We start from the raw sequence: 20,645 nt of genomic DNA, 5'->3' as shown, positions 1-20,645 counted from the left end.
ATCTACAGGGGGACTATATCTACAGGGGGCTATATCTACAGGGGGACTATATCTACAGGGGGTCTATATCTACAGGGGTGGGCTATCTACAGGGGGGCTATATCTACAGGGGTGGGCTATATACAGGGGGACTATATCTACAGGGGGGCTATATCTACAGGGGGTGGGCTATATACAAGGGGGCTATATCTACAGGGGTGGGCTATATACAGGGGGGCTATATCTACAGGGGGGCTATATCTACAGGGGTGGGCTATATACAGGGGGACTATATCTACAGGGGGACTATATCTACAGGGTGTGGGCTATATACAGGGGGACTATATCTACAGGGGGTGGGCTATATACAGGTGGACTATATCTACAGGGGGTGGGCTATATACAGGTGGACTATATCTACAGGGGGTGGGCTATATACAGGGGGACTATATCTACAGGGGGGCTATATACTGGGGTGGGCTATCTATGGAGCACCATATACAGGGGTGGGCTATAGCTACAGGGGGGGCTATATAGTATATAGCCCACCCCTGTAGATATAGCCCACCCCTGTAGATATAGCCCACCCCTGTAGATATAGCCCACCCCTGTAGATATGGTCCCCCTGTAGATATGGTCCCCCTGTAGATAGCCCACCCCTGTATATAGTCCCCCTGTATATATAGTCCCCCTGTAGATATAGCCCACCCCTGTATATAGTCCCCCTGTAGATATAGCCCACCCCTGTATATAGTATCCCACAAATAGCTCCCCCTATAGTGCTCCACAGAAAGCCCACCCCTGTATATAGCCCCCCTTGTACATATAGTCCACCCCTGTATATAGTGCTCCACAGATAGCCCACCCTAGTATATAGTATATACAGGGGTGGGCTATCTGTGGAGCACTATATACAGGGGTGGACTATCTAGTGGAGCACTATATACAGGGGTGGACTATATGTACAAGGGGGGCTATATACAGGGGTGGGCTATCTGTGAAACACTATATACAGGGGTGGACTATATGTGGAGCACTATATACAGGGGTGGGCTATATCTACAGGGGGGCTACATACATGGTTGGGTCTATCTGTAGAGTACTATATACAGGGGTGGGCTATATCTACAGGGGGCTATATACAGGGGTGGGCTATCTGTAGAGCACTATAGGGGAAGTTATTTGTGGGACACTATACAGGGGTGGTCTGTATGGGGGCACTATCTACAGGGGCTCTATGGCAGGCACTATCTACAGGGGGCTCTATGGCAGGCACTATCTACAGGGGGCACAGTGTGTGTGTATGTATGTAGAACACGGTGTATGGTGCTATTATAATTAGAGGTGCAGTGTATTTCGCTATTATATTTAGGGGCGTAGTGTGTGGTATAATGATAACTTTATATTTATTTATAGGTGCAGAAATGTTGGAAAAGTGAGAAGCTGAGTGGCAACTGCAGAAATGGTCTGTGACCGGGAGAAGCCACCATAGAGGTCTGGACCGGATGGAGAAAAAGAACTAGAATCTGAGACGTCACCGGTGAGTCACTTAATGTAAATGTTTATTCTGCCTCTAATCAGCACTGTAGTCACTGTATGATCTGCAGCGAGATGATTATGATAGGATTTATTTTTTGTGAAACGGCATCTCCCAGCATATCCTTACCATTGTTCGGCCCATGCTGGTAGCTGTAGTTTTACGCCGTACACACCTATACGGCAGGGGTTGCACTAAATTGAGCTGTATTTGTGCTGGTGTTGTATATATGTAGTGAGCTTGCTTCTGGGGCTGTATATATGTGCTGAGCTTGGTTCTGGTGTTGTGTATAGAACCATATTGCTTGTAATATGTACAAATGTTTTTATGCTCGCGTTACATAAAAATAAATGACACGTCGATTGGTAGAGAAAACAAAGGGAAGGAGGGGGAAGGAGATGTCGGGAAAGAGGTTGGGGGGGGGCGCCAAACTGAATCTTTGCCCCGGGTGCTGGAGAACCTAGCTACGCCTCTGATTTGCCTATCGCCCTGTTGAGATATTTATTGATACACCGCTTGTAATTTGAATACCCTACCTTAAAGCTATAACGTAGTCCCATTGTTTCCACTATGAACCTCTACTCTTGCACTTTGAGTCCAGTATAAACTTTGTGTTTATTCCTTAACTGCTTCATAGACCACTGTTTACCAGGAACACCCCTATCCACCCACATGGAACATACAATACTGGTGTCCTGCAGCCCCTGTGACCTCCGGACACAATTTATGCACGTTTATAACAACACAAATTGGGAGTTGCACTTACACAACCCCTGGTGTGTATACACATATATAATGACTACCATTCCCTCTTATGCGTTTTCTGTACCAAGATGACTAAAACTGTACCTTCCTTTTTTATTTTTCAAATATTGACCTATCTTGTATATACAATGTTCTATACAGTCTATGTATGACATGTCCTGTAATATTGTATTCCTGTATTTTTTCTAAACCCATATTATATGCTATAACTACATATATATGTTTCCTCAGTGTCCGACGAAGGTCTCATGACCGAAACGTTGCACTTGTAGCCACTGGCATTTACCTAAAGAAATAAAATCTATGTTGAATACCATAAAGGTGTGCAGAATACAATTCTAGACAGAAGGATTATGTTAGCTGCTTTTGAGGAAGCAAAGGGACCGCTTACTTTCTAGGCCCTTGTGTAGATGCAGAGGTCGCACATCAGGGGCGTAGCTAAAGGCTCATGGGCCCCGATGCAAAAGTTCTTATTGGGCCCCCCCCGCAAACTTCTCATGGCCGACGGTCCGCTTCTTTCAGCTGCATCGCTGGGTCTCCTAAGTGACCCAACAATGCAGCACTAGCAGCCGGGGGCGTCACTAAGGCTGGGTTCACACACACTATTTACAGACGTAATTCGGGCGTTTTAGCCCCGAATTACGTCCGAAAATGCGGCTCAAAAGCGTCAGCAAACATCTGCCCATTCATTAGAATGGGTCTTACGATGTTCTGTGCCGACGGTCATTTTTTTTACACGCCGCTGTCAAAAGGCGGCGCGTAAAAAAGACGCCCGTGTCAAAGAAGTGCCTGTCACTTCTTCAGACGTAAATGGAGCCGTTTTCCATGGACTCCATGAAAAAACAGCTCCACTTACGTCCGTAATGGACGCAGCGAAAGACGCCTGTACATGCCTTTACGACTGAAATTACGGTGCTGTTTTCTCCTGAAAACAGCACCGTAATTTCAGCCGTAACGGACGCTGCCGTGTGAACAGACCCTCAGGGCTTAAAATGTCAGGGGAAATAGCCCCAATACATATGTGTCTGTCCAAAAAAAATGTGTGTATAGGAGACAGCATAGCATATCTATAGCACTACGACCCTATAAACTATGGATAGGATTAGATACAGTGGCTCAGCAGACAGTATCACACATGATAGGATTAGATACAGTGGTTCAGTAGACAGTATCACACATGATAGGAATAGAGATAGGGGCTAAGCAGACAGTATCACACATGCTAGGATTAGATACAGTGGCTCAGAAGGCAGTATCACTCATGATAGGATTAGATACAGTGGCTCAGCAGACAGTATCACACATGATTGGATTAGATATAGGGCCCAGCAGACAGTATCACACATGATCGGATTAGATACAGGACTCAGCTCCAGCGCTGGACCCAGGAAAGGTAAGAATAATTTTGCTTCTTTATGTGTCAGGCTGGGTTCACACGACCTATTTTCAGACGTAAACGAGGCGTATTATGCCTCGTTTTACGTCTGAAAATAGGGCTACAATACGTCGGCAAACATCTGCCCATTCATTTGAATGGGTTTGCCGACGTACTGTGCAGACGACCTGTCATTTACGCGTCGTCGTTTGACAGCTGTCAAACGACGACGCGTAAAAATACAGCCTCGTCAAAAGAAGTGCAGGACACTTCTTTCAGACGTAATTTGAGCCGTTCTTCATTGAACTCAATGAAGCACAGCTCAAAATTTACGGCTGTCAGAGAAGCCTCGCAAAATGTGAGGAGGAGCATTTACGTCTGAAACGAGGCAGCTGTTTTCTCCTGAAAACAGTCTGTCTTTTCAGACGTAAATGCCTGCTATCGTGTGCACATACCCTCACTGATTATTTTTGTGTTTGTGTTTTTTTACAGGTTCGGTTGTTGGACTTCGGATACGAGGACGACTTCAATGACGGCGTTTTTTTATTCTCAATAAAATGGTTAATGAGGGTTGTGTTTTTTTATTTCAATAAAATATTTTTCTATGTGCTTGTATCCTTTTAAACTTTATTATCACCACCTTAGTAATGGCCGCTGGCTGATTGACAACCTCCATTACTAAGGCGGGGCTTAATGTTAGCTGGTGCAAAGGCCAACACTAACCCCCATTATTACCCCGGTACCCACCGCCACCAGGGGTACTGGGAAGAGCTGGGTACGAACCAGTACCCGACCATCTGTAGTGATGGGTAGGCACCGGGGCGGCCGCAGGCTGGTAGTATTAGGCTGGGGAAGGCCAAAAACAGTGGCCCTTCCCACCCTGGTAATGCTGCCTGCTGCTGCTGTGTTGTATCAGGCTAGTTATGAAAATTGGGGGGGGACCCGACATCGTTCTTTCCAATTATTTTTTTTAAATGACGTGGGGTCCCCCCCATTTTTCATAACCAGCCAGATACAATAAAGCAGCAGCAGCTTAGCATTACCAGGGTGGGAAGGGACACTGTTTTTGGCCTTTCCCCTCCTGATAATACCAGCCTGCGGCCACCCCAGTGGCCGACCATCACTGCAGATGGATGGTGGTGGTGGGTACCGGGGTAATAAAGGGGGGTTAGTGTTAGCCTCTGTACCGGCTAACACTAAGCCCCGCCTTATCAATGGACGCTGTCAATCAGCCGGCGGCCATTACTAAGGCGGTAGTAATATAGTTTAAAAAAAAACACAGACATAGAAAAAATATTTTATTGAAATAAAAAAAAAACACACAACCCTCATTAACCATTTTATTGATAATTAAAAAAAGCAGTCATCGAAGTAGTCCTGGAATCCAACGTAGTCCAACGACCGAACCTGTAAGAAAACACACAAAAAAACTGATTTGTAAGACGTGTTAGGCTTAGATACAGTGCCCATGTGTGATACTGTCTGTGGGACCCTGTATCTAAGCCTACCACAAGGTAGGCTTAGATACAGGGTCTAGCAGACAGTAATCTTTTACAGTATAAGATTACTGTGTTCTGGGGCCCTGTATCTAAGCCTACAGTGTGGTACGCTTATATACAGGGCCCATCAGACAGGATCACACATGGGCCATGTATCTAAGCCTACCATGTGATTGGCTTAGATACAGGGCCCAGCAGACAGCATCACACAATCTGTGATCCCGTCTCAAGGGCCCTCTAAGCCTGCTACATCGTAGGCTTAAAGGGGTTGTGCAGTCCCTAAACATTGATGGCCTATCCTTAGGATAGGCCATCAATAGCTGATGTGTCGGGGACCCGCCAATCAGCTGTTTGGAAGGGGCCGCAGCATCTGTACGAGAGCTGCTTCCCCTTCATTTCACTACTCGCTCACACTGTGAATCGCCGACACGGATTCACAGTGTGATCGGAATGAAGTGACCGGAATGAAGGGCAAGCAGCTTTCGTACGAGTGCTGCGGCCCCTTCAAAATAGCTGATTGGCGGGTCCCGGGAGTCGGACCCCGCCAGTCAGGGCTACTAATCTTACCTTCCTCTTCAGCCGCGGCGGAAGTTCTGTCCTCCCTTTAATATCTATGTATGATAAATTTCTGTAAAGCAAACCTCTATAGCTTTATAATAAATCTTGTCTATTTGTATGGCAGATGAGCAGTGTTATAAAATAAATGATGTGTTTCCAGAAAGTAATGCTGTCTAAATGCAATGTTAATCTAACTAAATTTCCAGTTAATGCTAATCCTGGATTTACTAAAATCATTATAGTAATAGCAAATTAGATTAACAGTATAATAAGCAAGAAACTTCTTATTCTAATACATGAATTTCTTCACCCAACGCGAAATGCAGTTTCTACGCGGAGCAAATTTACCAAATGTATTTGGAAAGTTTCATTGTACTGTCACAATAGACCCCCTTCTTGGAAATTCCAACACGCAAAAAGCCTTTTCTTGCTTTGATGTCACCATTTTACATCACACAATGTAAGCACATTTCAAATTTGGCTTTAGTTGCTATGGGCAACTAAGCCAGCTTTGCTATGATTTTCAGTCACTGCCCATTTACCACTGATGTTACCTTAACTACAGGCCTTTACCTTTGCACCATCCTATTTGAATCACCCTGTATATATATACAGATGTGTCCTTCCTCACCTTTCCTCATATCTCAACATATCCTGAGATGTGTGGCATGAGATAACCAGCTTTGAAAAAAAACATGATATTGCAATACTCTGTGTTGAGATGTCTGTGTGTGACCACCCGGTGGTTGTAATATTGCAGCCTGATTGGCAAGTCACCACGTAATGGTAAGAGCAGAGTTCACAGCAGCACAGAGTATTTCAGGAGATGAGCGTGTGGATCTTGTGCGGGGTGGTGACTTGCCAATCACGTGAAGGTGTTATTGAGGACAGGAGTGGAGGAGAGGTAACAGACTGAGAGCTACGTAATGGTAAGAGCAGAGTTCATAGCAGCACAGAATCTGCACGCTCCTCTCCTGAAATACTCTGTGCTGCTGTGAACTCTGCTCTTACCATTACGTAGCTCAGTCTGTTACCTCTCCTCCACTCCTGTCCTCAATAACACCTTCACATGATTGGCAAGTCACCACCCCGCACAAGATCCGCACGCTCATCTCCTGAAATACTCTGTGCTGCTGTGAACTCTGCTCTTACCATTACGTGGTGACTTGCCAATCATGTGAAGGTGTTATTGAGGACAGGAGTGGAGGAGAGGTAACAGACTGAGCTACGTAATGGTAAGAGCAGAGTTCACAGCAGCACTGAATCTGCACGCTCATCTCCTGAAATACTCTGTGCTGCCTTAAGCTCTGTGGACAGGTCAGGATCCTGTTTCTTTTAAATGCTGCACTGTAGCGCAGCCTTATATAGTGGATCAAGCGGGTTCCCCAGCAGCATTTAAAAGAAACAGGATCCTGACCTGTCCACAGAGTTTAAGGCAGCACAGAGTATTTCAGGAGATGAGCACGGCCGGCCACGGGCAGCCGGTCGTTTTTCCGAGCCGTGCTCCCATTATAAAGTATAGGAGCACAGCCCGTAAAATAAAAAAATAGAACATGTTCTATCTTTTTAACGGCACGGGCACCTTCCCATGAGAAAACGGGAAGGTACCCGTGGCTAACAGAAGTCTATGGTCCCGCTATTTCGGGTCGTAATTACGACCCGTAATAACGGGTGTTTTTACGGTCGTGTGCATGAGGCCCCGTAATGACGGGTGACTACATGTGTGCACCCGTCATTACGGCAGCGTTGCTAGGTGACGTCCGTAAATAGTCACTGTCCAGGGTGCTGAAAGAGTTAACTGATCGGCAGTAACTGTTTCAGCACCCTGGACAGTGAATTCCGATCAGAATATAGAGTAACCTGTCAAAAAAAAAGACGTTCATACTTACCGAGAACTTTCTGCTTCCTCCAGTCCGGTCTCCTGGCCGTTGCCTTGGTGACGCGTTCCTCTCGACATCCGGCCCGACATTCCTGGGTGACGTTACAGCCCATGTGACCGCTGCAGCCAATCACAGGCTGCAGAGGCCTCTGCAGCCAATCACAGGCCGCAGAGGCCTCTGCAGCCAATCACAGGCTGCCGCGTCAGAAAAGAAGGTCGGACTGGAGGAAGAAGAGGGACTCGTCACCAAGACAACGACCGGGTATGTATGAAATGCTTTTTATTTTATTTTTAATCAGCAGCCTCTTTTCTCTATCAGTTATTGATAGAGACAAGTGGCTGCCGATTTGTATAATATTTTTGACCGGGTTCGGTCAAAACGGGTTCAACCGAACCCGGTGAAGTTCGGATTCGCTGCGAACCGAACTTTTCCCGATGTTCGGACCGAAACCGGGTTTGGTTGTCCCGGTTCGCTCATCTCTAATCTTGAAACTACAGTCTGCTTTGAAATCTTTGCCTGGGAGAGACCTTCCTGATGCAGTATACTTACCTTGTGTCTTGTTGCTGTTCTTAGTTTTGCCATGGTGGACTTGTGATATGAAACTATCTTCCACAACCTCACCTTTGTAGCAGAGTTTGGCTGTTCCTCACCTAGTATTAAACCTCCTACACTGTTGTTTCTGTTACAGTTTTTGACTGTGTTTCAACCTACATATGAAAATGATGATCATTATCACCTGTTTGGTATAATTGGTTAATCATATACCTGACTATAATGCTACAAAATCCATGACTTTGGGCAAGTGTACGTAGGGGAATTGATGCTCTTTTGAAGGAAAAGGGTGGTCACACCAAATATTGATTTGATTTAGATTTCTAATAGACAGAAGGATTATGCATGGTTGTGTTCAGACAGCACCCGTTTCTTCGGGTGCTCGAGATAGGGTCCCAACCCAGTTATAGGTCAAGAATTGTATTCTGCACACCTTTATGGTATTCAACATAGATTTTATTTCTTTAGGTAAATGCCAGTAGCTACAAGTGCAACGTTTCGGTCGTGAGACCTTCGTCGGGCACTGAGGAAACATATATATGTAGTTATAGCATATAATATGGGTTTAGAAAAAATACAGGAATACGATATTACAGGACATGTCATACATAAACTGTATAGAACATTGTATATACAAGATACTGAGATATTTATTGATACACCGCTTGTAATTTGAATACCCTACCTTAAAACTATAACGTAGTCCCATTGTTTCCACTATGAACCTCTACTCTTGCACTTTGAGTCCAGTATAAACTTTGTGTTTATTCCTTAACTGCTTCATAGACCACTGTTTACCAGGAACACCCCTATCCACCCACATGGAACATACAATACTGGTGTCCTGCAGCCCCTGTGACCTCCGGACACAATTTATGCATGTTTATAACAACACAAATTGGGAGTTGCACTTACACAACCCCTGGTGTGTATACACATATATAATGACTACCATTCCCTGTTATGCGTTTTCTGTACCAAGATGACTGAAACTGTACCTTCCTTTTTTATTTTTTATTTTTCAAATATTGACCTATCTTGTATATACAATGTTCTATACAGTCTATGTATGACATGTCCTGTAATATTGTATTCCTGTATTTTTTCTAAACCCATATTATATGCTATAACTACATACATATGTTTCCTCAGTGCCCGACGAAGGTCTCACGACCGAAACGTTGCACTTGTAGCCACTGGCATTTACCTAAAGAAATAAAATCTATGTTGAATACCATAAAGGTGTGCAGAATACAATTCTTGACCTATAACTGGGTTGGGACCCTATCTTGAGCACCCGAAGAAACTGGTGCTGTCTGAACACAACCATACATGCACCTCCCCTTCAGACCAGCACGGTAAGGATGTCAAATCCGACCTTCTCCTTTAATAAGGAAGAAACAGACAGCATCTTGTCTACAGTCACCACATCCAGGGATTTCCTTCAGATCCCCCCGACGGAAATTAGTAATAGAGACCATGAGAAAACCACGAGGAGACTCATCAATCGAGAACTACACAGTGCCACATTGGCAGAGTACATCAAGGTGCAACGCATCCCAAGAGGACTATGTGTACCCATCAAGCCTACCATTTTCAAGGACGACCCGGAATACTGCACACAATTCGAGCACATACTGAATAAATGCTCCTTTGACCTTATAACACTGACAGTGTCATATCTACAACGGAATATTACAGAGCTCCACAACAAAATTGCAGCCTCCGAACAGCAATTGAGAGCCACCCTATCCACCTCGGATTTCACAGAGTTTGATAATAAATTAAAATCCAACCTCAGCACTCATCGGAGTGAGGTTGAGGCGCTTAAAAGAAGAAAATTCCAAAGAGACCAAGACGACTACTTGAGAAATAGAGTCTACAGATGGCAGGAAGGATTCATATAATCATGACAGAGGACTATACCAGTCATCGGGCTCGTCACAGTCCGGATCAGGCGGAGAAGGGTCAGACTACCACTATCCTGGCTATCAAAATCAAGGCAGACATCATTTTTTAGTCCAGCGCAGAGGCAGACACCCAAGAAGAGGACGAGGAGAGGTGGGACCAGAAGACACAAGTCGATCGATGGCAACGAGGTCACAGGTATGACTCGCACCCCACAATCACTGGTAGTGAACATTTCCTCGAAATCCCTAGGCCCAGCAGAACTCCTTCTGCTGCGGAAAGGTCTTTCCTTCTGCCCCACCTACAGATATGATCTATTCCAGTTGGATATGGATCTGAACCGCTTCTTCAGAACCCTACGCCTACATTTTTTTTTCTCAGACAAGGGGGAAACCCGAAGACTAGAGGACCCCATGACGACAAGTGTGACCTCTATGGTCACCTCCAAAGAACTTGGACGGAGGAACAAGAGTTTGTTCGCTCGCCCTAAGAATTCACCCCCACTGGAAACATTCATTGGACTGGTCCACAGAGACATGGAGGCTTTCCGCCATGACTTTGGCCTAGGCCTTTTTAAATGCCCGACCAACCTTAACAATATTGATAGGCAATCCCTACTCTCACTTACAGGTGATAGAGATTTAATCATTAAACCAGCAGATAAAGGCGGGGCCATTGTCATCATAGATAGGGCCACCTACATGGAGGAAGTAAATAGACAGCTTCTAGACAGGACAGTCTATAAACCCATTAACCATGACCCAACAAGTAAAATAATGACGAAAGTCATTGATATACTAGACAGATACATGGCCCAAGGAACTATAGATCAGGAGACAGTATCATTCCTGATTAATAGACACCCAATAACACCAGTATTCTATATCCTTCCAAAGATCCATAAAAGACTTGACAAGCCCCCAGGCCGTGCAATAGTAGCATCTACCGACTCCATCTTTTCACCTATCTCCAAATTTCTTGACAAATTATTAACACCTCTGGTCAAAACAACTAAATCATTTCTTCTTGACACCTCAGCATTTTTAACATCTATTAGAACACAAGACCAACTACCAACGGAAACCATACTAGTCACATTTGATGTCTGCAGCCTTTATACATCGATCCAACACACCAAGGGCATGAGAGCAGTACACGATATGCTTATGAACGCTGACACACATCCAGACATCATGAATCTCTGTGATGATCTACTCAATCTAATACTAACTGAAAACTATTTTCTCTTTGAGGATAGCTTTTTCATACAGCTACAGTGAACGGTTATGGGCTCCAGTGTTGCCCCTCCATACGCCAACTGCTACATGGCCTTCTTTGAGGAACATCACATTTATCCAAACATCCTTTTAAAAAAACATGCCCGTCTGTGGAAAAGATATATTGACGATATCTTCTGCCTCTGGGAGGGTCCACCTGTTAGCCTCCAGAATTTTACAGCTTAACTTAATAGCATCTGGCCAGAGTTACAATTCACCTTGAGCCATGTCAGATGCAAAATACATTTTCTAGACACAACAGTTGAGAAAGATGTACATGGCAAACTTAGTACTGATCTCTACACCAAAGAAACAGAAAAAAACGTCCATCTACACTATTCTAGCTGCCATCCACTAGCAACTAGAAACTCCCTACCAAGATCACAATATACACGTGTTAACCGTATTGTGGACAATCCATCACTACGCAAAGAAAGGAAAGATAACATGACGACAAAATTCCTGGAAAGGGGATACCCCAAAAGAGTCTTAGAGTCAGCACAATTACCGAGCTTCCCCCGTACCCAGGAAAAACCTAAACATATCCCCTTCATTCACGTCTACCACCCATTTGCATATAAGATTAATCATATTATTAGGAAGCACTGGCCCTTATTGAGGGAGGCCTACCCGCAAGTCACATAATTTAAATCCCCCTTCCTACCATGTTCAAAAAAAAACAAGAACCTCAGAGATAAAATTGTCAGAGCAGACATTGGATCGTCCAAAAAACCATCTAGACAGACGTTCCTGAACACACCCAAGATGGGCACCTTTCCATGTAGATGTCTACAATGCTCGCACATTATCAAGGGAGATAAAATGCATCATCCCCTATCCGGTCAGAGCATCCCGATACGAGACCATTTCGATTGCAACACCAATTACGTAATCTACATGATCAAATCTCCCTGTGGGTTGGCATATGTAGGCGAAACCACCCAGCGGATCAAAGAAAGAATTGGCCAGCACAAATCCAATATACGTTGCAGCAAAACACTACTTCCCATTCCCGCACATTTTGCCCAACACAAACACAACATATCCCAGTTAATGTTCCAAGTAATCGAACATGTTCCAGCACCAAGAAGAGGGGGTAATAGAATAAAACAACTTAAGCGTAGAGAAGCATACTGGATACACAAACTCCAGACCCTGGAACCTAGGGGTCTAAATAGGGAGTATGAAATCAGCAGTTTTCTATAAATACGAGCAATAGTTTTGGCGTTTGGTCATTTGTGACCTTGAGTACTGTGTTGATTCATCACTTGACTGTATCTTAATGTTGATGTTTAAGATGTTTAACAGTTTAACGAGATAGATAATATTACAATCTGCATTTTCTTTTCATCTCAGACCCGATGAATCTCTCTGAGCCTATATGTACCACAAGGGGGACTGCTTTCACGACCAGCGAACCACCCCAATTGACACGGTATCCTTTATATAATAGGGCATACTAGAGCCAACAAGCTTTTATACTGTTACTGTCTATACTGTCCACAACCTTCCATTATGTCCACTAACTGATACATACACTAGATGGCGGTAGCATATAGCCGATTTCTATAATTTCCTTATAATCCTTTCACATCTGTCTAAACTTGGACTACATATGTCTCCTGATACTTACAAATAGAGATGAGCGAATTTATGAAAAGTTCGGTTCGGCTAGTTCGCCGAATTTCACGAAAAAGTTAGATTCGGACCGAACTAGTTCTGACCGAACCTGTAATTTCCGTGCGCCGAGCATGGTACTGTCCAGGGTGCTGATAGAGTTAATGGGCTGCACTAACGCTTTCAGCAACCTTGACAGTATATGCTCGGCGCGCGTAAAATACAATTTTAATGTAATAAAAAAAAAAAAATAATACGTTCATACTTACATTCCTCCTGTCCGGCCTCCAGCGATGACGTTTCATCCATGTCGCCGCTGCAGCCAATCACAGGCTGTAGTGGCGGTCACGCATGTCAGGATGACGTCAGAAGGCTGGCCTCCAGGGATGACGCTTCATCCCACGTGACCGCCTCTGCAGCCAATCACAGGCTGCAGCGGCCTCTGCAGCCAATCACAGGATGCAGCGGCCTCTGCAGCCAATCACACGCTCCTCTCCTGAAATACTCTGTGCTGCCTTAAACTCTGTGGACAGGTCAGGATCCTGTTTCTTTTAAATGCTGCTGGGGAACACGCTCGATCCACTATATAAGGCTGCGCTACAGTGAAGCATTTAAAAGAAACAGGATCCTGACCTGTCCACAGAGTTTAAGGCAGCACAGAGTATTTCAGGTGATGAGCGTGCAGATTCAGTGCTGCTGTGAACTCTGCTCTTACCATTACATAGCTCTCAGTCTGTTACCTCTCCTCCACTCCTGTCCTCAATAACACCTTCACATGATTGGCAAGTCACCACGTAATGGTAAGAGCAGAGTTCACAGCAGCACAGAGTATTTCAGGAGATGAGCGTGCGGATCTTGTGCGGGGTGGTGACTTGCCAATCATGTGAAGGTGTTATTGAGGACAGGGGTGGAGGAGAGGTAACAGACTGAGCTACGTAATGGTAAGAGCAGAGTTCACAGCAGCACAGAGTATTTCAGGAGAGGAGCGTGCAGATTCAGTGCTGCTGTGAACTCTGCTCTTACCATTACGTAGCTCAGTCTGTTACCTCTCCTCCACTCCTGTCCTCAATAACACCTTCACATGATTGGCAAGTCACCACCCCGCACAAGATCCGCACGCTCATCTCCTGAAATACTCTGTGCTGCTGTGAACTCTGCTCTTACCATTACGTGGTGACTTGCCAATCATGTGAAGGTGTTATTGAGGACAGGAGTGGAGGAGAGGTAACAGACTGAGAGCTACGTAATGGTATGAGCAGAGTTCACAGCAGCACTGAATCTGTACGCTCATCTCCTGAAATACTCTGTGCTGCCTTAAACTCTGTGGACAGGTCAGGATCCTGTTTCTTTTAAATGCTGCACTGTAGCGCAGCCTTATATAGTGGATCAAGCGGGTTCCCCAGCAGCATTTAAAAGAAACAGGATCCTGACCTGTCCACAGAGTTTAAGGCAGCACAGAGTATTTCAGGAGATGAGCACGGCCGGCCACGGGCAGCCGGTCGTTTTTCCGAGCCGTGCTCCCATTATAAAATATAGGAGCACGGCCCGTAAAATAAAAAAATAGAACATGTTCTATCTTTTTAAAGGCACGGGCACCTTCCCGTGAGAAAACAGGAAGGTACCCGTGGCTAACAGAATTCTATGGGCCCGCTATTTCGGGTCGTAATTACGACCCGTAATAACGGGTGTTTTTACGGTCGTGTGCATGAGGCCCCGTAATGACGGGTGGCTACATGTGTGCACCCGTCATTACGGCAGCGTTGCTAGGCGACGTCAGTAAATAGTCACTGTCCAGGGTGCTGAAAGAGTTAACTGATCGGCAGTAACTGTTTCAGCACCCTGGACAGTGAATTCCGATCAGAATATAGAGTAACCTGTAAAAAAAAAAGACGTTCATACTTACCGAGAACTTTCTGCTTCCTCCAGTCCGGTCTCCTGGCCGTTGCCTTGGTGACGCGTCCCTCTCGACATCCGGACCGACATTCCTGGATGACGATACAGCCCATGTGACCGCTGCAGCCAATCACAGGCTGCCGCGGCCTCTGCAGCCAATCAGAAAAGAAGAGGCCTGGAGGAAGAGGAGGGACTCGTCACCAAGACAATGACCAGGTACATATGAAATGCTTTTTATTTTATTTTTAATCAGCAGCCTCTTTTCTCTATCAGTGATTGATAGAGACAAGTGGCTGCCGATTTGTATAATATTTTTGACCGGGTTCGGTCAAAACGGGTTCGGCCGAACCCGGTGAAGTTCGGATTAGCTGTGAACCGAACTTTTCCCGATGTTCGGACCGAAACAGGGTTCGGTTGTCCCGGTTCGCTCATCTCTACTTACAAATAACAGTTTTTTTCTTTATCACGAGTCTGCAATGACACAGTGTCTTCCTGCTTTGCAACAGCGATTACCTGGACAACGTCGGCCTCTTGATTGTTCTGCGCATGCACATGCGTTCCACGCCTCACATTCACTCCATGGTGGAACGCACAACCATCTTGGCCGATGCGTCCCATAACGTTAGCACAGCCGCCTCTGATGACGTCCTCCCACACAGGCGCCCCCTCATAGCAGCATATATAAGGCAGGAAGTTACTAGGGATTTCTAGCACCCCATAGAGCGGTAAGCTGCCATATTCAATTGTAGCTGCGCCAACACAATCGCAAAATAATCGCTGAATCAGTCCCCAGCACGGCTCAGGTATGTTTAAACCGTATCTTATACGGTGGACCTTATTTCTCAATGCATCTTTTGCTCAGTCATGACTCTCCTCCCTGTGCATTTCATTTGTTTCATTTGCCCAGGGGCGTAGCTAGGGTGGGGCAAGCGGGGCACGTGCCCCGGGCGCAGTTCAGAGGGGGGCGCCAGCGCCCCCTCCTCCTGCACTATAATTGTACCTGGTGTCGCAAGAACACAGGTACAATTAGAAGCAATGAATGACGGGGCACGTTCCATGCCCGGCCATTCAGCGCCTCTCCACGAATGAAGCGACTGGTACCTTTTGTACCAGTGACGCTTCCGTCGATGAAAGGCGCTGACTGACTGGCAGAGAAAGTCATCCTGCCCAGCCAATCAGCGCCTTTCATAGACGCTGTGTTCAACCCCCTGGAGACCTGCGCAGAAGAGAGCAGGTCCCCATGGCTGCCGGACGGCGTGGGAGCGGGAATAAGGTGAGTTTGAATATTTTTCTTTTTTTTTTTAATTGTAAAAGTGTGTTGCTGTATCTGTGGGGGGACTATATCTACAGGGGGGCTATATCTACAGGGGGGCTATATCTACAGGGGGACTATATCTACAGGGGGCTATATCTACAGGGGGACTATATCTACAGGGGGTCTATATCTACAGGGGTGGGCTATCTACAGGGGGGCTATATCTACAGGGGTGGGCTATATACAGGGGGACTATATCTACAGGGGGGCTATATCTACAGGGGGTGGGCTATATACAAGGGGGCTATATCTACAGGGGTGGGCTATATACAGGGGGGCTATATCTACAGGGGGGCTATATCTACAGGGGTGGGCTATATACAGGGGGACTATATCTACAGGGGGACTATATCTACAGGGTGTGGGCTATATACAGGGGGACTATATCTACAGGGGGTGGGCTATATACAGGTGGACTATATCTACAGGGGGTGGGCTATATACAGGTGGACTATATCTACAGGGGGTGGGCTATATACAGGGGGACTATATCTACAGGGGGGCTATATACTGGGGTGGGCTATCTATGGAGCACCATATACAGGGGTGGGCTATAGCTACAGGGGGGGCTATATAGTATATAGCCCACCCCTGTAGATATAGCCCACCCCTGTAGATATAGCCCACCCCTGTAGATATAGCCCACCCCTGTAGATATGGTCCCCCTGTAGATATGGTCCCCCTGTAGATAGCCCACCCCTGTATATAGTCCCCCTGTATATATAGTCCCCCTGTAGATATAGCCCACCCCTGTATATAGTCCCCCTGTAGATATAGCCCACCCCTGTATATAGTATCCCACAAATAGCTCCCCCTATAGTGCTCCACAGAAAGCCCACCCCTGTATATAGCCCCCCTTGTACATATAGTCCACCCCTGTATATAGTGCTCCACAGATAGCCCACCCTAGTATATAGTATATACAGGGGTGGGCTATCTGTGGAGCACTATATACAGGGGTGGACTATCTAGTGGAGCACTATATACAGGGGTGGACTATATGTACAAGGGGGGCTATATACAGGGGTGGGCTATCTGTGAAACACTATATACAGGGGTGGACTATATGTGGAGCACTATATACAGGGGTGGGCTATATCTACAGGGGGGCTACATACATGGTTGGGTTTATCTGTAGAGTACTATATACAGGGGTGGGCTATATCTACAGGGGGCTATATACAGGGGTGGGCTATCTGTAGAGCACTATAGGGGAAGTTATTTGTGGGACACTATACAGGGGTGGTCTGTATGGGGGCACTATCTACAGGGGCTCTATGGCAGGCACTATCTACAGGGGGCTCTATGGCAGGCACTATCTACAGGGGGCACAGTGTGTGTGTATGTATGTAGGACACGGTGTATGGTGCTATTATAATTAGAGGTGCAGTGTATTTCGCTATTATATTTAGGGGCGTAGTGTGTGGTATAATGATAACTTTATATTTATTTATAGGTGCAGAAATGTTGGAAAAGTGAGAAGCTGAGTGGCAACTGCAGAAATGGTCTGTGACCGGGAGAAGCCACCATAGAGGTCTGGACCGGATGGAGAAAAAGAACTAGAATCTGAGACGTCACCGGTGAGTCACTTAATGTAAATGTTTATTCTGCCTCTAATCAGCACTGTAGTCACTGTATGATCTGCAGCGAGATGATTATGATAGGATTTATTTTTTGTGAAACGGCATCTCCCAGCATATCCTTACCATTGTTCGGCCCATGCTGGTAGCTGTAGTTTTACGCCGTACACACCTATACGGCAGGGGTTGCACTAAATTGAGCTGTATTTGTGCTGGTGTTGTATATATGTAGTGAGCTTGCTTCTGGGGCTGTATATATGTGCTGAGCTTGGTTCTGGTGTTGTGTATAGAACCATATTGCTTGTAATATGTACAAATGTTTTTATGCTCGCGTTACATAAAAATAAATGACACGTCGATTGGTAGAGAAAACAAAGGGAAGGAGGGGGAAGGAGATGTCGGGAAAGAGGTTGGGGGGGGCGCCAAACTGAATCTTTGCCCCGGGTGCTGGAGAACCTAGCTACGCCTCTGATTTGCCTATCGCCCTGTTGAGATATTTATTGATACACCGCTTGTAATTTGAATACCCTACCTTAAAGCTATAACGTAGTCCCATTGTTTCCACTATGAACCTCTACTCTTGCACTTTGAGTCCAGTATAAACTTTGTGTTTATTCCTTAACTGCTTCATAGACCACTGTTTACCAGGAACACCCCTATCCACCCACATGGAACATACAATACTGGTGTCCTGCAGCCCCTGTGACCTCCGGACACAATTTATGCACGTTTATAACAACACAAATTGGGAGTTGCACTTACACAACCCCTGGTGTGTATACACATATATAATGACTACCATTCCCTCTTATGCGTTTTCTGTACCAAGATGACTAAAACTGTACCTTCCTTTTTTATTTTTCAAATATTGACCTATCTTGTATATACAATGTTCTATACAGTCTATGTATGACATGTCCTGTAATATTGTATTCCTGTATTTTTTCTAAACCCATATTATATGCTATAACTACATATATATGTTTCCTCAGTGTCCGACGAAGGTCTCATGACCGAAACGTTGCACTTGTAGCCACTGGCATTTACCTAAAGAAATAAAATCTATGTTGAATACCATAAAGGTGTGCAGAATACAATTCTAGACAGAAGGATTATGTTAGCTGCTTTTGAGGAAGCAAAGGGACCGCTTACTTTCTAGGCCCTTGTGTAGATGCAGAGGTCGCACATCAGGGGCGTAGCTAAAGGCTCATGGGCCCCGATGCAAAAGTTCTTATTGGGCCCCCCCCGCAAACTTCTCATGGCCGACGGTCCGCTTCTTTCAGCTGCATCGCTGGGTCTCCTAAGTGACCCAACAATGCAGCACTAGCAGCCGGGGGCGTCACTAAGGCTGGGTTCACACACACTATTTACAGACGTAATTCGGGCGTTTTAGCCCCGAATTACGTCCGAAAATGCGGCTCAAAAGCGTCAGCAAACATCTGCCCATTCATTAGAATGGGTCTTACGATGTTCTGTGCCGACGGTCATTTTTTTTACACGCCGCTGTCAAAAGGCGGCGCGTAAAAAAGACGCCCGTGTCAAAGAAGTGCCTGTCACTTCTTCAGACGTAAATGGAGCCGTTTTCCATGGACTCCATGAAAAAACAGCTCCACTTACGTCCGTAATGGACGCAGCGAAAGACGCCTGTACATGCCTTTACGACTGAAATTACGGTGCTGTTTTCTCCTGAAAACAGCACCGTAATTTCAGCCGTAACGGACGCTGCCGTGTGAACAGACCCTCAGGGCTTAAAATGTCAGGGGAAATAGCCCCAATACATATGTGTCTGTCCAAAAAAAATGTGTGTATAGGAGACAGCATAGCATATCTATAGCACTACGACCCTATAAACTATGGATAGGATTAGATACAGTGGCTCAGCAGACAGTATCACACATGATAGGATTAGATACAGTGGTTCAGTAGACAGTATCACACATGATAGGAATAGAGATAGGGGCTAAGCAGACAGTATCACACATGCTAGGATTAGATACAGTGGCTCAGAAGGCAGTATCACTCATGATAGGATTAGATACAGTGGCTCAGCAGACAGTATCACACATGATTGGATTAGATATAGGGCCCAGCAGACAGTATCACACATGATCGGATTAGATACAGGACTCAGCTCCAGCGCTGGACCCAGGAAAGGTAAGAATAATTTTGCTTCTTTATGTGTCAGGCTGGGTTCACACGACCTATTTTCAGACGTAAACGAGGCGTATTATGCCTCGTTTTACGTCTGAAAATAGGGCTACAATACGTCGGCAAACATCTGCCCATTCATTTGAATGGGTTTGCCGACGTACTGTGCAGACGACCTGTCATTTACGCGTCGTCGTTTGACAGCTGTCAAACGACGACGCGTAAAAATACAGCCTCGTCAAAAGAAGTGCAGGACACTTCTTTCAGACGTAATTTGAGCCGTTCTTCATTGAACTCAATGAAGCACAGCTCAAAATTTACGGCTGTCAGAGAAGCCTCGCAAAATGTGAGGAGGAGCATTTACGTCTGAAACGAGGCAGCTGTTTTCTCCTGAAAACAGTCTGTCTTTTCAGACGTAAATGCCTGCTATCGTGTGCACATACCCTCACTGATTATTTTTGTGTTTGTGTTTTTTTACAGGTTCGGTTGTTGGACTTCGGATACGAGGACGACTTCAATGACGGCGTTTTTTTATTCTCAATAAAATGGTTAATGAGGGTTGTGTTTTTTTATTTCAATAAAATATTTTTCTATGTGCTTGTATCCTTTTAAACTTTATTATCACCACCTTAGTAATGGCCGCTGGCTGATTGACAACCTCCATTACTAAGGCGGGGCTTAATGTTAGCTGGTGCAAAGGCCAACACTAACCCCCATTATTACCCCGGTACCCACCGCCACCAGGGGTACTGGGAAGAGCTG

The 20,645-nt window shown here is 45.5% G+C and overlaps 2 long non-coding RNA genes across 3 annotated transcripts in view; both read left to right on the top strand.

Annotated features, from left to right (window-relative positions):
• LOC142741314 (uncharacterized) overlaps positions 1 to 2,519 on the top strand; it is a 29,253-nt gene extending 26,734 nt beyond the window's left edge. For both annotated transcript variants that reach the window (XR_012881091.1, XR_012881092.1), the window contains exon 3: positions 2,154 to 2,519. This is a non-coding gene — a long non-coding RNA (uncharacterized LOC142741314). The remainder of the gene's footprint in view (positions 1 to 2,153) is intronic.
• Positions 2,520 to 8,983: 6,464 nt separating this feature from the next.
• LOC142741313 (uncharacterized) lies at positions 8,984 to 18,770 on the top strand. The gene is made up of 3 exons (XR_012881090.1): positions 8,984 to 9,070; positions 12,687 to 12,765; positions 18,369 to 18,770. It is a non-coding gene; the product is annotated as an uncharacterized LOC142741313 (long non-coding RNA).
• The last annotated feature ends 1,875 nt before the right edge of the window (positions 18,771 to 20,645 follow it).

This window comes from Rhinoderma darwinii, chromosome 2 (assembly GCF_050947455.1).
Source record: "Rhinoderma darwinii isolate aRhiDar2 chromosome 2, aRhiDar2.hap1, whole genome shotgun sequence".
In the NCBI taxonomy this organism is placed as follows: Eukaryota; Metazoa; Chordata; class Amphibia; order Anura; family Rhinodermatidae; genus Rhinoderma; species Rhinoderma darwinii.
This window is presented reverse-complemented; position numbering and strand designations above follow the sequence as displayed.